Source organism: Aegilops tauschii, chromosome 6 (assembly GCF_002575655.3).
Source record: "Aegilops tauschii subsp. strangulata cultivar AL8/78 chromosome 6, Aet v6.0, whole genome shotgun sequence".
NCBI lineage: Eukaryota > Viridiplantae > Streptophyta > Magnoliopsida > Poales > Poaceae > Aegilops > Aegilops tauschii.
In genome coordinates this window covers 313,245,859-313,264,155 of record NC_053040.3, presented here as the reverse complement: position 1 = coordinate 313,264,155, position 18,297 = coordinate 313,245,859, and positions in this window count along the sequence as shown.

The window sequence follows — 18,297 nt, the reverse complement described above, 5'->3', positions numbered from 1 at the left end:
CCATACCTACCTATCATGGCATTTCCATAGCCATTCCGAGATATATTGCCATGCAACTTGCCACCGTTCCATTTACTATGACACGCTCCATCATTGTTATATTGCTTCGCATGATCATGTAGTTGACATTGTATTTGTGGCAAAGCCACCGCTCATAATTCTTTCATACATGTCACTCTTGATTCATTGCATATCCCGGTACACCGCCGGAGACATTCACATAGAGTCATATTTGTTCTAAGTATTGAGTTGTAATTGTTGAGTTGTAAGTAAATAAAAGTGTGATGATCATCATTTTTAGAGCATTGTCCCAAGTGAGGAAAGGATGATAGAGACTATGATTCCCCCACAAGTCGGGATGAGACTCCGGACAAAAAAAATAGGCCATAAAAAAAGGCCCAGATAAAAAAAGAGAGAAAAAGAGAGAAGGGACAATGTTATTATCCTTTTACCACACTTGTGCTTCAAAGTAGCACCATTATCTTCATAATAGAGAGTCTCCTATGATATCACTTTCATATACTAGTGGGAATTTTTCATTATTGAACTTGGCTTGTATATTCCAATGATGGGCTTCCTCAAAATGCCCTAGGTCTTCGTGAGCAAGCGAGTTGGATGCACACCCACTTAGTTTCTTTTGTTGAGCTTTCATATACTTATAGCTCTAGTGCATCTCTTGCATGGCAATCCCTACTCACTCACATTGATATCTATTAATGGGCATCTCCATAGCCCGTTGATACGCCTAGTTGATGTGAGACTATCTTCTCCTTTTGTCTTCTCCACAACCACCATTCTATTCCACATATAGTGCTATGTCCATGGCTCACGCTCATGTATTGCGTGAAGATTGAAAAAGTTTGAGAACGTTAAAAGTATGAAACAATTGCTTGGCTTGTCATCAGGGTTGTGCATGATTTAAATATTTTGTGTGGTGAAGATAGAGCATAGCCAGACCATATGATTTGGTAGGGATAACTTTCTTTCGCCATGTTATTTTTAGAAGACATAATTGCTTAGTTAGTATGCTTAAAGTATTATTATTTTTATGTATATATTAAACTTTTGTCTTGAATCTTTCGGATCTGAATATTCATATCACAATTAAGAAGAATTACATTGAAGTTATGCCAAGTAGCATTCCACATCAAAAATTCTGTTTTTATCATTTACCTACTCGAGGACAAGCAGGAATTAAGCTTGGGGATGCTTGATACATCTCCAACGTATCTATAATTTTTGATTGCTCCATGCTATATTATATTCTGTTTTGGACATTATTGGGCTTTATTATACACTTTTATATTATTTTTGGGACTAACCTATTAACCGGAGGCCCAGCCTAGAATTACTGTTTTTTGCCTATTTTAGAGTTTCGCAGAAAAAGAATATCAAACGGAGTCCAAACGGAATGTAACCTTCGGGAACATGATTTTCGGAACGAACGTGATCTAGAGGACTTGGACCCTGCATCAAGACATCAACCAGGAGGGCGCGGGGTAGGGGGCGCGCCTACCCCCCCAGGCGCGCCCTCCACCCTCGTGGGCCCCCTGTTGCTCCACCGACGTACTCCTTCCTCCTATATATACCTACGTACCCCCAAACTACCAAACACGGAGCCAAAAACCTAATTCCACCGCCGCAACCTTCTGTACCCGTGAGATCCCATCTTGGGGCCTTTTCCGGAGCTCCGCCGGAGGGGGCATCGATCACGGAGGGCTTCTACATCAACACCATAGCCTCTCCGATGATGTGTGAGTAGTTTACTTCAGACCTTCGGGTCCATAGTTATTAGCTAGATGGCTTCTTCTCTCTTTTTGGATCTCAATACAATGTTCTCCCCCTCTCTTGTGGAGATCTATTCGATGTAATCTTCTTTTGCGGTGTGTTTGTTGAGACCGATGAATTGTGGGTTTATGATCAAGTTTATCTATGAACAATATTTGAATCTTCTCTGAATTCTTTTATGTATGATTGGTTATATTTGCAAGTCTCTTCTAATTATCAGTTTGGTTTGGCCTACTAGATTGATCTTTCTTGCAATGGGAGAAGTGCTTAGCTTTGGGTTCAATCTTGCGGTGTCCTTTCCCAGTGACAGTAGGGGCAGCAAGGCACGTATTGTATTGTTGCCATCGAGGATAACAAGATGAGGTTTATATCATATTGCATGAGTTTATCCCTCTACATCATGTCATCTTGCTTAAAGCGTTACTATGTTCTTATGAACTTAATACTCTAGATGCATGCTGGATAGCGATCGATGTGTGGAGTAATAGTAGTAGATGCAGGCAGGAGTCGGTCTACTTGTTTCGGACGTGATGCCTATATACATGATCATACCTAGATATTCTCATAACTATGCTCAATTCTGTCAATTGCTCAACAGTAATTTGTTCACCCACCGTAATACTTATGCTCTTGAGAGAAGCCACTAGTGAAACCTATGGCCCTCGGGTCTATTTTCCATCATATTAATCTCCCGACAACAAGCTATTTCTGGCACCGTCTTTATTTTGATTTCTTTACTTTGCATCTTTATCATAAAAATACCAAAAATATTATCTTATCATATCTATTAGATCTCACTCTCGTAAGTGACCGTGTAGGGATTGACAACCCCTTATCGCGTTGGTTGCGAGGATTTATTTGTTTGTGTAGGTGCGAGGGACTCGTGCGTGGCCTCCTACTGGATCGATACCTTGGTTCTCAAAAACTGAGGGAAATACTTACGCTACTTTGCTGCATCACCCTTTCCTCTTCAAGGGAAAACCAACGCAGTGCTCAAGAGGTAGCAGCGGACCATAATGGGCTGGCCCAGCTAAAGGCCCACAAGATTTTGCGGGCCATAATGGGCCGGCCCAGGTAAAGGCCCACAAGATTTTTGCAGGCCATAATGGGCTGGCCCAGGTGAAGGCCCACAAGATTTTTGTGGACCATAATGGGCCGGCCCGGCTAAAGGCCCACGAGATTTCACCGACATTAATGGGTCGGCCCAGCTGTAGGCCCACAAGATTTTGAGGACCCTAGTAGGCCGGCCCATTAACTGGCTACCATGTTTTGGGCCAAATGCCGACCCATATTTGATCCTGTCCATTAATGGCCTGCCACATTCCGGGCCTAATAATGGCCCATATGAGATCCGGCCCGTTAAAAGCCTACCACGTTCTCGGCCAAATTACGGCCCAGATCAGGTCCGGCCCTTTAAGAGGCTTTGGGCTAAATTATGGCCCATATCAGATTCGGCCCGTCAACTGGATGCTATGCTTTTGGGCCCACTTGCTAAAGGCCCATTTAGTAATTCGGCCTGATATTAGTTTCGGCCTGTTAAGGGCCCGTTTAACATTTCGGCCCTATATTAATTTTGGCCTGTTAAAAGCCTGTCATATAGTTGGGCCTAACTACGACCCGGTTTGCATCCGGCCTGCTCGCAGCTGATAATCTGATTGGGCCAAACAAGGACCGAGACAATTTTGGCCTGTTAAAAGCCCATGATTTGATTGGCACAATCATGGGCCGGGGTCCATTTCGGGCTGCTGCCAGCCCATGAGCTGTTCGGCACATTTCATGCCCAACCTACTTCTCAGCCTCCTAAAAGCCCATTGAGTTTTCTTGCGAAAAGAGGGCCGACGGTTTACTCGGCCTATTAAAGGCCTGAATCTACTAGTGGGCCGGTTTACATTTAGGCCTTTTAATGGACCAAGATGACGGGGCCCATGATGCGGATCATACATCGTGATTGCATGACGGCCCGATTATGTACCGTAATTTTACGGTTTGGCCGGTTTACTACGAAGACAGGATATATATACAGTAAAGTAACTGCAGCATCGTGAATAAGAAAAAACCTAGACTATACAATAAAGAAATTACGGCATATTACATCCACTGGGCATCAAAGTTCACCACTATGATAATAAAGCACAAGCAGATAGCAGATCACATACACTGGGCATCAAAGACCGCCACCAGTGCAAATAAACACGCCGACAAAATAATATACAAAACCGACAGCACTTCAATAGAGTTCAAGAAAGGTTAGCCCTGCTGGGGAGCTGCAGCGGAAGCAGCTGAGCAAGCTAATGAGACTGCGCTTGTTTAACACTTATATCCTCCTCACTCTGAAAGATAAACAAGCAGACAAATGACAGGTTCTGCACATAAAAGTATCAGTGCTGGCAATTCATCACATTTCTTACTGACGAATAAAGTGACACAGTTTAAAATTGCATTAACACAATATGGTATTGTTCAGGTCAAGACATGGCAGGAAATGACATTGTGAAGGAGTTGGCAGCTTCACGACACCACTGGATTACAGATCAAGAACTCGTAAGTATCAATGGTTAGTGTACTGTCAATTTATCCCATTTCAGATTGGCAAATAAAGAGACGGTTTAAATAATAGTAGAATGATATGACATTGTTCATAGTTAAGACATTGCAGAATATGACATTGTGCTGTAGTGGGTAGGTTCACCACACCACTAGATTACGGATCAAGAACAGAAGCATACATGCAGTGCAAAAGAAGATCACTTGCTCTGTATAGTTTAATTTACATGGTATGAAGAAGGAACTTGGTTGTACAACTTAAAACTTAAATTGAGAAGGACAAACTTTTGTTTATGAACTACATAATAAACTTTAAACATGCAATTTGATGCAAACACCAAAAATAAACAGCTGTTGCAGTCATGCCTAACCAAATATACACAACAAAGTTTGAAGGCTTGAGAAGGACAAACTTACATTATTGGTGAAGAAAGGCTCTATAAAGCCCTTGTCCATGCTGATGGGAGGGGGGGCAATTCAAGAAGTTTACCACATAATCTTCTTCATAAGCATTGCCTTTATTCTACATTTTGTTAAGAGTAAATATAGATGTGATAATATAAGAAAAAAATGGAGAATATTTAAGATAAGATGAAGAGTGATGCTACATAACCAAGTAGCTATAAATGTATGTACAATGTTACAGGCAAAAGGTACAACCAAGAGCAATGCACAGCTAAACTTCTTCAGTACCATCGGTGTTATCCAACCTTATGGTAAGAGTAAATATAGATCTGATGTGTAGAAAATGGAGGGCAAATGAAAATAAGCTGCAGAGTGATGGTACATGAACAACTACCTATCAATATAAGTACACTGATAAAGGACATCAAGTACTTACAAGAACAATGCAGAGCTAAAAAATTTCATTGGCATTGGATATATTCTACACTAATGTAACCATTTATACAGATCAGATAATTTGGAGCGAACAATTGATAAGCAAGCTATTATGCATACTGCTGTCACATAATGAACCAGGTATGTATGGAAGTACAGTGATACAGGACAACAGGTACTAACAAGAGCAAAGCAGCGGTCAGCATATTTGCGATATCCTGTCGTTCTTTTCAAACCGGAATTCTTTTTCGAGCAGATTCCTGCAAAAAAGATCCGTAAGGCACATGCGGAAAAGTAGAAGTTCAAATTGTCATGCGATATCATAGACAGTACCTCATCCTCGGAACAAGACCAGTGCATAACAAGGTTTTTCCATTCAATGTCTTCTAAATTTAGCACAGGAGACTTCAGCAGAAATTCGTTTATAGACTTGCCATCAAAGTGTGATTTCCTAAGGTAACACCGATACTGCTGCAATGCTTCCTTGAAAAGCGCAAGCAAGCTTTGCTCGTCATGACTATCCAAATTGACCCTCGCCTACTTACAACAATGTAATGTAAATCATTGATGTGTTCAATCAGCAGAAAACAGGAAAATAATCACCATGAATAATAGCACTTACACGTAAGTGGGACAGGAAGATGTGAAAATGGTGTTTGTCTTCACTATAATCTTCCCATGATGGGAATATATGCACGTAGTCCCTAACAACATTGAAAGCATTGTCTTTTAAACTGGGAATAACTGGAATGGGTTCCAATCTGCAGGAATTGGCCATCTCTGCAGTTGGGATAGATCTTCGACCGGTGGACTTGCTGTACTTTTTGCTGGAGTGGGATTTTTCTGTGGTACGGCTGGTGCTATGGCAACTGAAATCGACATACCTTTTGCTGGAGTGCAGGTCCTGTGTGGTGGGGATAGTGGTGTGGCAAGTGAAGTATGGGTACAGTCTGCTGGAGTCAGTCCTACGTTTTGTGTCACTGGTTGTACAGCCAATATAAGTGGGGTGCTGTCTGATTTCTCTGGCACAACCATGTTTTTCAAGGACTTTGCTGGTGCTCCTTCAGGTTCGGCAATCACCCTCTTCCTTTTTGATGTCTGATGCACAAGAACATCATTTGAGTGGAAAAACATGGTATGATGACAGATGGAATATGTATTGATAATGGATGGGCATGGCATCTCGACTTATATGATGAGTAAACTAAGCACATGGCGGTGCACAAAGTAGAAGAAATGCAAGACAACATATGCAAGATACGCGCAATCAATAAAACCTTGCCAAATTAGAACAGGCACCTTGATGGGTGAACATGACAGGCCATCTGCCTTTGACTCCTCGAGGTTAGAATAGTCATTAGGATCATATTCTGAACAAGAATCTACAGGTGGGGAGCGTATGAGTTTCATTGCATCCAGAAGGGCACACAATGCCTTGGTGCCAATTTTGTAAGTCATTGCAGTGTTCCACAATATTCTTCTGATGCGCGGATTCTGATATTCACTGTAATTACGTATAATATCATAGAACCATGAAAACATAAATAGTTGTGAGATTATCTTTGTAATGTAGAGGATATTCTAATATAGGGGCGCCCCTGTAAACACTTGTGTGCTATCATTGGATTCTGATGAGAGAGCTCATGTGTGCTGCAATATGGTACGTGCATTTATATAATCTGGCACAAGTACACAAAAAATAGGCTCCAGAAGTAAGGATAGTTGGCAGATGATAGGTTCAAAATATACTGTATAGAGAGTTTATTGCCAAACCATGATAACAAGAGCACACAGCAACTAGGCAGATCATAGTGTACATAAAAGGGGTACACCATAATCACGATATATAAATCGGGAAAGTGGAACTGGCTTGAAAATATGGTGTTGTATTGCCGCTAGTAATTGAAAGCCTATCGATCACGTACAGGCCAGCTCTATCAGCTGTTGACTGCAGATATCCCTGCTCCCCTTCCTAACAAGGAACATACTGTACGTACTAAATACAGAATAACAAAAGAGGAACATGTTAAAGAATAGAAGAGGAAGCATATTCTTGAGGTTCCACTTCATTGCATACAATGTTGGTTGCCCACTCATGATGAATCACAGCACCCAAAGAAATGCAATTCCATGCTGTCTCTCTATATGTGGCAATTTTGAACAAGAGTCATTAGGATCATATTCTGAACAAGAGTCAACAGGTGGGGAGCGTATGAGTTTCATTGCATCCAGAATGGCACTCAATGCCTTGGTGCCAATTTTGTAAGTCATTGCAGTGTTTAGCTTCAAGAGTGGGCTGCTGCTAGTGCGACACAAAGCAGCTACGCAGATCATAGTGTAGATATAACGGGAAAACCTTAAGCATCAGAGTAAAATCAGCAAAGTGGAACTTGCTGGAATATATGTGCTAGTATTGCCGGTACGACTAGAAAGGCTTCGGATACCAGCTCTCTTCAACTGAAGGTGCGGTACTGTTAACAACGGCCCCCACCGCCTGTGTTCCTCCGCCACCCCCACCCCCATCCCCGCCACCACCCACGTTGAGTTTTCTTCGTTCGGCGAGGCCCCACCACTGCCCCAACCACCGTCCCCACCCGAGCCCCTTCGTTCGCACCGGCGAACTCCGGCGAGCTCTGAAAAATCGACTGACCCAATTTTGAAATTTAGTCTACTGTGATTTAACTAGTGTGGAATATAAAAGGGGAAAACCATAAGCATTGGGAGTATAGTGTTGAGCGTGCCATGGCGGATCTGAAGGTGCAAACTGGACAAAGGCAACTTCGCAACCAATGTTTGCTTTCAACTAGCAAGTATGTGATGGACAAGAAATCAGAGTAAAGCAGTGGCAATCTATTTTCTTGCTGCAATAAATAAGTTGAACAGATACGAAAGAGTACCGCCTTTGGTGCGGCGCCATGTATGCATCTGCTGAGAATTTGACGGTGCTGCGGTAGCGATGGCTGTCGGCGGCGTGGTAGTAGATCTAGGAGGGTAGACGGTGGCGGCGGGGCGCGGTGGACGAGACGGTCGTAGGAGCGGCGCCAGCAAGGTGGACGACGGCGGGGATGAAGCGAGAGGACGGGATGCAATGATCCCGGTCCGAAGCCATGGATGAGAGAGGTCGATCTCTTGTAATGGACGGCGGCGTCGGGGTATCAGCTCCGGCATGGTGGAGGAGGACGGCGGTGGATGGGGTGGCGGACGGAGGAGGGTGGGGTGGAGAGGGTGTTTTGGCGCCCACGGAGTACGAATGGAGAAATGGAGGTGGAGAGGAAGGGGGGGAACCATGTCTTCAGGGCGCGCTTGTCTCAAATGCGAGGAAATTTACAAACTTAGCCCCCGTTTCAAATTTCCTACATCTGTAATGCCTACGATGCGGCTATATCTCCCACGTGTCGAGGCACGACTTAGAGGCATAACCGCATTGTGGTTTTGTCGCAAGAAGGGTCATCTTCACACGATCTCATGTAATGAACAAGAATGGGATAACGAGAGTTGGCTTACAATCGCCACTTCACACAATACATAAATATAATTCATACATCATCCAAAATCCACACATAGACCGACTACGGTCAAAACCAAATGAAAATAAGATAACCCCAAATGCTAGATCCCCGATCGTCCCAACTGGGCTCCACTACTGATCATCAGGAAAAGACACATAGTAACGACCACGTTCCTCGTCGAACTCCCACTTGAGCTCAGTTGCGTCATCTGCACTGGCATCCTCGGCACCTGCAACTGTTTTGGTAGAATCTGTGAGTCACGAGGACTCAGCAATCTCACACCCGCGAGATCAAGACTATTTAAGCTTATAGGAAAGGATGGTGTAAAAGGTGGAGCTGCAGCAGGCACTAAGCATATATGGTGGCTAACATACGCAAATGAGAGCGAGAAGAGAAGCAACGCAACAGTCGTCAACTAGTAATGACCAAGAAGCGATCCTGAACTCCTACTTACGTCATTCATAACTCAAACCGTGTTCATTTCCCGAACTCCGCCGAGAAGAGACCATCACGGCTACACACACGGTTGACGTATTTTAATTAAGTCAAGTGACAAGTTATCTACAACCGGACATTAACAAATTCCCATCTACCTCATAACCGCGGGCACGACTTTTGAAAGATAATACCCTGAAGGGGTGTCCCAACTTAGCCCATTATAAGCTCTCACGGTCAACGAAGGATAAACCTTCTCCCAGAAAGACCCGATCAGTCTCGGAATCCCGGTTTACAAGACATTTCGACAATGGTAAAACAAGACCAGCAAAGCCACCCGAATGTGCCGACAAATCCCGATAGGAGCTGCACATATCTCGTTCTCAGGGCACACCGGATGAGCGAAGCGTACAGGTACCAACATAACCCAAGTTGCCAAGGGACGGTCCCGCACGGTGCTCTAGTTTGGACCAGCACTGAGAGGAACACTGGCCCGGGGGTTTAAATAAAGATGACCCTCGGGCTCGCGAAAACCCAAGGGAAAAGGCTTAGGTGGCAAATGGTAAAACCAAGGTTCGGCCTTGCTGGAGGAGTTTTATTCAAGGCGAACTGTCAAGGGGGTCCCATAAATCACCCAACCGCGTAAGGAACGCAAACTCAAGGAACATAATACCGGTATGACGGAAACTAGGGCGGCAAGGGTGGAACAAAACACCAGGCATAAGGCCGAGCCTTCCACCCTTTACCAAATATATAGATGCATTAATTAAATAAGAGATATTGTGATATTCCAAAATATCCATGTTCCAACATGGAACCAACTTCAACTTCACCTGCAACTAGCAACGCTATAAGAAGGGCTGAGCAAAAGCGGTAACTTAGCCAAACAACGGTTTGCTAGGAAGGATGGTTAGAGTCTTGACATGGCAATATGGGAGGCATGATATAGCAAGTGGTAGGTAGCGCAGCATGGCAATAGAACGAACAACTAGCAAAACAAAGATAGAAGTGATTTCGAGGGTATGGTCATCTTGCCTGCAAGGTTCTCAGAGTTGTCGAAAGCTTGATCCTCGTAAGCGTACTCAACAGGTTCCTCATTCACGAACTCGTCTCCCGGCTCTACCCAAAACAAGAACACAAGCAATGGAACCACAATCAATCACGGGAGATGCACAAGCAACATGATGCAATACATGTATGATATGCGAGATGTGATATGCGATGCATATGCCTGCTCCGGAAGGAAAATGATGAACAAGGCAGTAACTTGGCAAACCAAGCATGCCACTGGAATATGAGATGGTTTCGGTTGAAATCGATATAAAGATCACCGGAAACGGATGCACGGTTTGCAAATGGCAAGCAAAACAAGAATGACCCGAATCTGTGATTAACAGCATGATAGCACCTAGAATGCATCAAGAAACTATGCTACAGCACCCCCAACATAGCAACAAAGCATATGGCAGTAATCTAAAGGAGATGCTTGAAAAAAGATGAACACTGAGCTACGGCTAGATCGCACCACAGCAGGTTCAAACAAGCATGGCAAAAGTGCAAAGATAACAGGTTCCTATTTTGCATGCTTGTGCTAGTCACCACAGAGATCACAAAAATATATGGCATACACCTCTGTAAATATGGCATGGCATACAACAAAACACATTTAGAGCTCATGCCCATAAGATGCACAGATTAAATGCAACAAAAATAACAAATCCTCAAGTTCTGATAAGTAACAGCAGATAACAGCAACTAGCACTCTTGCACCAGAGATGTGGGCATCAAGATGGACTCAAATGAATATCGTGCAATGGAACAAAGTGAAGAGCATCACGAGACGAACATTTTGATATATTACACGCATGAAACGGAGCTATATGCAGAGAGTTATGATGTGATGAACATGAGCATGTACTTTTGAATTCTCGGGACTTGCGATTTTCGGGAGAGGAGAAGAGAAGTCAACCTTCGGGTTGACCTGATCTGGATCGGGCTAGGGTTCACCGGAGCTGATGCGGCTGACGGCGACGGAGGGCGATGACGGCGAGGGAGGAGACGGCGGGGCCGGCGCGGGAGGACGGCGGTTGGGGAGGCGGCGACGGGCGCGGGGCAGCGCGGAGAGGGGAAGGGGACTAGGGTTTGGACCCGGAATTTCGGGGAGGCTCACATATTTATAGGTAGAGGGAGCTAGGAGGCTCCAAATGGAGTGTGGTTTTCGCCCACATGATCATGATCGAATGACCTAGAGCATGGAAGTGACTTAGAGGGTTTTTGGGCTGTTTAGAGAGGGGTTTTGCTGCAACACACAAAAGTACTTTGCGGTTACCCGGTTAACCCTTGGAGCATCAAACGATCTCCAAATGGAACGAAACTTGACCGGTGGTCTACTGGTGGTATACCAAGGCCACTGACAAGACTCGGTCCATTCCAAGAACATTCAACACCCACTCACGAAAAGAAAACAAGAGGGGGTGCGCCGGAGGAGATAGGAGTGCCGGATTGCAAAACGGACAACGGGGAAAATGCTCGGATGCATGAGACGAACACGTATGCAAATGCAATGCACATGATGACATGATATGAGAAGCATGATGATAACAAAAAGCAAAATGAAAGACAAAATCCGACCACGGAGGGAATATCATAACACATAGCCGAAAATGGCAAGAGTTGGAGTTACAAATATGGAAAGTTACATCCGGGGTGTTACAACACTCCACCACTACGAGAGGATCTCGTCCCGAGATCTAGGACTGAAAGAACTCCGGATATTCGGAACGGAGGTGGTCCTCGTGTTCCCAGGTGGCTTCTCGGTCGGAATGGTGCGACCACTTCACTTTCAGGAATTTGATTGACTTGTTGCGAGTCTTGCGCTCAGTTTCTTCAAGAATAGCAACGGGGTGCTCATGATAAGACAAATCTTCTTGGAGGTCAATCTCTTCGAATTTGATGGTGCACTCAGGAGTCTTGAAGCTCTTGCGGAGCTGTGACACGTGGAACACATCGTGCACGTTCGCGAAGTTGGAAGGAAGCTCAAGTTGATAGGCGAGGTCGCCTCTTTTGCCAATTATCTTGAAAGGACCCACGTATCTAGGGGCAAGCTTCCCTTTGATACCGAAGCGATGAGTGCCTTTCATTGGAGAGACGCGGAGGTAGACATGGTCTCCAATCTCGAAAGCCAAATCACGGTGCTTACTATCATAGTAACTCTTCTGGCGCGACTGCGCGGCTTTGAGATTTTCACGGAGGACTTTACACATTTCTTCAGCCTCTGTGATTAAGTCATTGCCAAGAAGTTGGCGTTCACCAGTCTCTAACCAATTGAGAGGAGTACAACACTTCCTGCCATAGAGGATCTCGAATGGGGCCTTGCCCGAACTCGCTTGGAAGCTGTTGTTGTAGGAGAATTCGGCATATGGAAGACAATCTTCCCATTTTGTTGAGGATATAACCATTAGAGTCACCCGCCCAGGAGGGGCCGGGTTATGTCATAATGATCATCACGTGAAGCCCAGTACCAAGCTTGTCGATGGCGGTTCAATAATGGGCTTAAGACCCGGAGGCAGCTTAAGGCCCGTAGTGATAAACCGCCGTTATGGCAAGACTTGTAGTGTAAGGCAATAATAGTTAGGAGTCCGAGCCGGACACTGTTATAAGCCGGCTGGGACTCTGAGAGCCGCTGGGCGTCAACCTCTCTATATAAAGGGACGACCCGGCGGCGGTTCAGGACAAGTAAGATCAGATCGATAGCCAAGCAGAGCAGTTTAGCTCCTGGTCATCGAAACCCTAAGTAATACCATCTCAACTGGACATAGGCTTTTACCTTCACCGTAAGGGGCCGAACCTGTATAATCCTCGTGTCCCTTATCCCGTTTAACCCCTTTAAGCTTCCTAGCTGCGATGGCTCCACGACTAAGTCCTTGCACAAGGACATCTGCCGTGACAATTCCACGACAGTTGGCGCCCACCGTGGGGCCAGCGCACGGTGGATTGGAGTTCTTGAAGGGCAGCTTCGAAGGGCTCAAGGGATACGCTGTGGGCCGGATGACCAAGAGTCGTCGCGGCAAGCTTTACATCGATGATGCGAGCTGGGGCCCCGACGCCGGCTCAATCGAGTACGGGTACCGGGTCCCCTTCGGCGGAATCCACGTTTTCATTGGCAAGATTGGCGAGCCGGGCCCTGAGCCGGACCTCAGCGCCGACCTCATCGAGACGGCTCAGCGTGCGAAACCCGCCCGGACTCTGCCTGCCTTGAAGCGTGCTTTTGTGGGATGCGTCCATGGGGGACTCTCCGAAGGATCTGGATCTGGCAATGAGGCGGCCGCTCGCTCTGACGGCGAGTCATCCACGGATGAGACCGACTCGTTATACCAGCTTCAAGATGGCAGGCTCAGGGGTTGTTCCGATGGCGACAGTATACCGGATCCCTTTGAGCCGCCCAACCGGGTTGGAATCTTCATGGCCGGCGCACAACCTGTTCAAAACTCCGCCACTGGGGCAGGAGGCCCTATGCACTCGCCGGCTCAGGTGCTGATGGATCTCACAGACAAGATGACGGCACTGTTAACTGCTACGGTCGCCCTAGCGGATGAGGCTCAACATAATGCGGAGATAGCACAGTTAAAGCTGGACATAGCCAGAGCCAAGGAAGACCTGGCAGCGGAAGGGATCAGGATGGCTGCGGAACGGGCGGCTCTCGACGCCCAGACTCAGCTGATTCAGGCGCAATCTTTCCGGATCACGATGGATCAGAACGCATCCGATGAGATCATGAGAAGGAGGCATCAGAAGGCTCAATCTCGACTCCCTCCGGTTTACGACCCTCGAAACCTCTTCAACACGCCTGGTGCAGGACCCAGTAACCCGCCGGAGATCATGGCACCTGGGGCTGGAACGCCGATTCAGCCACAAGTGATGGGGCCTCCCCGTGTGAGCACTAGCCCGCCTCAGTACGTACCAATACCGCCGGGTCATTATGCCAACCCATTGGAAAACATGATTGCCGCGGCAGCGCGACTGGCGGCTCTTCCAATCGAGGGCGACTGTCCAACGGTGGTCGAAACCCGCCGGGTCAGAGAACTTCTTCAGATGGCTCTGGCGCAGCAAGAGGCATACTCATATAGCCGGGACAGGATTCATTCAACCCCTCGTCCAAGCCAGAGCCCAAGTTATAGCAGGAACATGGAATCAGTGACCGGCTCAAGCAACGTCCGGCGCCGCAACTTACCGGCTGGCCACGGCCCGGCGCATAATGAAGCCGTTAACATGGTAGACCATGATAGAGCACGACAAGAGGCGGAGCAGGCGGCTCAGTTGACGGCTTACCAGCCACTCCTGGCTTACCCGACGGCTTCTATCGACGCAGGTATACCTACGAGGACTGGAGGTGTTCCATGTCTGGTGCCGGCTCTCCGTAATGAACGTCTGCCCAAGGATTTCAAAGGGCCTAGGAAGGTACCTAATTACATGGCTGATTTACAACCCGGAGCATGGATCGAGAGTTACAAGATGGCTATGGAGTTGCTGGAGGTCAGTGAAGCGGCAATGGACAAGTACTTCACCATGATGTTAGATGGGACTGCCCGCACTTCGTTGAAAGGACTGCCGCCTAACTCTATCGGGTCTTGGGCTGAGCTAAAAGCCCGGTTCATCCAAAACTTCAAAGATACATGTAGGCAATCTATGTCAATTGTGGATTTGACTAACTGCAAGCAGCAGGAGGGTGAGTCTACAACCCATTGGGTTCGCCGGGTCAAAGAGATAATACATTCATCTGATAAGATGGATGCCGGCTCTGCAGTCTTAATGTTGGAGCAGAATTGTCGTTTTGCGCCCCTGAAGATGAAGCTCGGGCGGCTCAAGCGCGATTGCAATGATATGGTTACGTTGATGGCGGCTCTGGTCAAGTACGCCGACTCTGATAGTACCAAGGATCCCGCGTCGGACGATGAAAGGACAGGGAAGGGAAAACGGAATGGCAATGGCAAGGGCCCCCAGCATAACCCGGCGAACCAAGGAGGTAACAAGCGTAAGGCTGATGGCAGTATGGAGTTCGTAGACAACGCCAATTCACAGGGTAACAACCACCGACGTAAGGGGAGACCACCTCCCCGAGCCGGCGGGTCAGGCCCGACGCTTGAGCAGTTGTTGAATGAGCCCTGTCCAAGGCATGGCTCTAGGGAAAAGCCGGCCACTCATCTATGGAAGGACTGCGCAATCATGAAGGCCTTTAAAAATTCCAATGCTTTCAATGGCAACAATGGCCCGGGCGGCGGCTCAGGGGCCGGTGGCTTTCATGGCCCGGGCGGCGGCTCAAATTCCAATTCTTAGAATTTTCAAGGGGGCCTTAATCAGCAGTCCGGCCAGGGTCATCTGCAGCAGCAGGGGGGATACCAGACCAATCCAAAGTAGCTCAATGGCGGGCAGTATCATGTGTTTACTACCAGTCTGTGCAAGCGAGAGCAGAAGCTCCATAAAAGGGCTGTGAATGCTGTTGAGCCGGCGGTTCCACACTATTTAAGATGGTCTGAGCAGCCTATTGTGTGGAGTAGGGAAGATCATCCTCCCCGGGTTGATAATCCGGGTCACCTGGCCTTGGTGGTGGCTCCTCAGGTTGGGGGGTATAAATTCACTAAAGTACTCATGGACGGAGGCAGCAGCATCAACATCCTCTATTATGAGACCTTCCGTCGTATGGGTTTAACTGATAAAAACCTCAGCCAGTCCAATACTATTTTCCATGGCGTGGTGCCCGGCAAGTCAGCATATCCAGTCGGTAAGATCGAGCTGGAAGTAGCCTTTGGAGATGAGTACAACTATATGGCGGAAAAACTAACCTTTGAGGTGGTTAAGATAAGAAGTCCGTACCATGCTTTATTTGGGCGGCCGGCTTACGCCAAGTTCATGGCACGGCCGTGTTACGTGTATTTGCAGCTCAAGATGCCGGGTCACAATGGGACCATTACGGTTCATGGCAGCCGAAAGATAGCCTTGGAGTGTGAGGAAGGTGACGCGGCTTATGCGGAATCTGTTTGTGCAACAAAGGAGTTGAAGTTTTACAAGGACAATGTTGACCCGGCAGATATGACGTCTTTGAAAAAGCCAACCACGGAGCATGAGCCGGCAATGAAATTTAAGTCAGCTGATGAGACTAAACTTGTTGATTTTGTTCCAGGTGACTCATCTCAGTAGTTCAGCATCAGTGCCAATCTGGATCCGAAATAGGAAGGCGCGCTCATCGAGTTCATCCGTGAGAACAGGGACATCTTTGCATGGAAACCTTCTGACATGCCGGGTGTACCTAGGGAACTCGCTGAGCGCACTCTCAATATTGATCCGAAATTTAAGCCGGTCAGGCAATTCCTCCGGCGGTTTAATGAGGAGAGGCGGAAAGCCATTGGTGAGGAGGTAGCCCGGCTCTTGGTGGCCGGGTTTATTATTGAAGTTTTTCATCCAGAATGGTTAGCTAACCCGGTGCTCGTGCTCAAGAAGAACGGCACCTGGCGGATGTGTGTGGACTACACGGATTTAAACAAGGCTTGTCCGGCTGATCCTTTTGCTCTCCCCTGTATTGATCAAATTATTGATGCTACGGCGGGTTGTGAGCGCTTAAGTTTTTTGGATGCTTATTCTGGATACCATCAGATTAAAATGGCAGTTAAGGACCAGGAGAAGACGGCGTTCATCACTCCCTTTGGAGCCTTCTATTATGTGTCTATGCCTTTTGGGCTCAAGAGTGCGCAGGCGACCTACCAGCGTTGCGTGCAGAATTGTCTTCATAACCAGATTGGGCGCAACGTTCATGCCTATGTGGATGATATCGTGGTTTAATCCAGGGAGAAGGAGACCTTGATAGATGATCTTAGAGAAACCTTTGATAGTCTCCAGGTTTAGAAGATGATGCTTAACCCGGCCAAGTGTGTTTTTGGTGTTCCCGCAGGCAAGCTCTTGGGTTTTCTGGTTTCTCACAGAGGCATTGAAGCTAACCCGGAAAAGATCAAGGCAATCACCTCTCTGGCTAAGCTGGCGTGCATAAACGATGTCCAGCGTCTGGCGGGTCGCATTGCGGCTTTGAGCCGTTTTATAAGCCGCTTGGGTGAAAAGGCCATGCCACTGTACCAGATGATGAAGAAAACAGATGACTTTAACAGATGCTGCTTTTGAGGATTTGAAGAGACAGCTGGCTGAGCCCCCAGTCCTTGCTGCTCCCGTTGACAAGGAGCCCTTATTGCTGTATGTAGCCGCTAACACACGAGTCGTTAGTGTGGCTGTGGTAGTGGAGCGTAAGGAGGCGGGTAAGGAGTATCCGGTTCAGCGGCCGGTTTACTACGTCAGCGAAGTACTCATTGAGTCCAAGCAACGGTATCCACATTGGTAGAAGCTTGTTTATGGGGTGTTCATGGCAAGCCGGAAGCTTAAGCACTATTTCCAGGGTCACCCTATCACTATGGTTAGTTCTGCTCCCCTAGGAGATATCATCCAAAATAGTGAAGCCACAGGAAGAGTGGCTAAGTGGGCTATAGAACTTGGGCCTCATGGTCTGAAATACGTACCACGCACTGCAATCAAGTCTCAAGCATTGGTGGATTTCATCAATGATTGGACAGAGCTGCAGGTGCCTGAAGAGAAACCGGATAATACATACTGACTATTCACTTTGACGGGTCCAGGCAGTTGAAGGGCTCGGGGGCTGGAGTTGTATTAGCTTCCCCTCGAGGTGACAAGTTTTGCTATGTGCTACGGTTGATGTTTCCCTGTACTAACAATGCAGCTGAGTACGAGGCCTTGCTCCATGGTCTTCGGATGGCTAAGGAGATGAGCTTAAGCCGGGTAAGGTGCTTTGGCGACTCAGATTTAGTGGCCCAACAAGTATCAGGCAAGTGGGATTCCAAGGACCCCCTCATGGCGGCTTATTGCCGCGAAGTTGATGCCATTGCTGGACATTTTCAGGGTTACCAAGTAGAGCACATCGATCGCAGGAAGAACGAGGCGGCTGATGCATTAAGCCGGCTGGGCTCTCAGCGAAAGCCGGTGCCGCCTAATACTTTCTTGGACATTCTGCATAATCCTTCTGTTAAGTTGCCTACAGAGGAAGACTTGGCTGTTCCTGACCCGGAAGCGCAGTTGGTGGCGGCTCTCCACATTATCCTAGATTGGACAGTACCATACTTGGCTTACA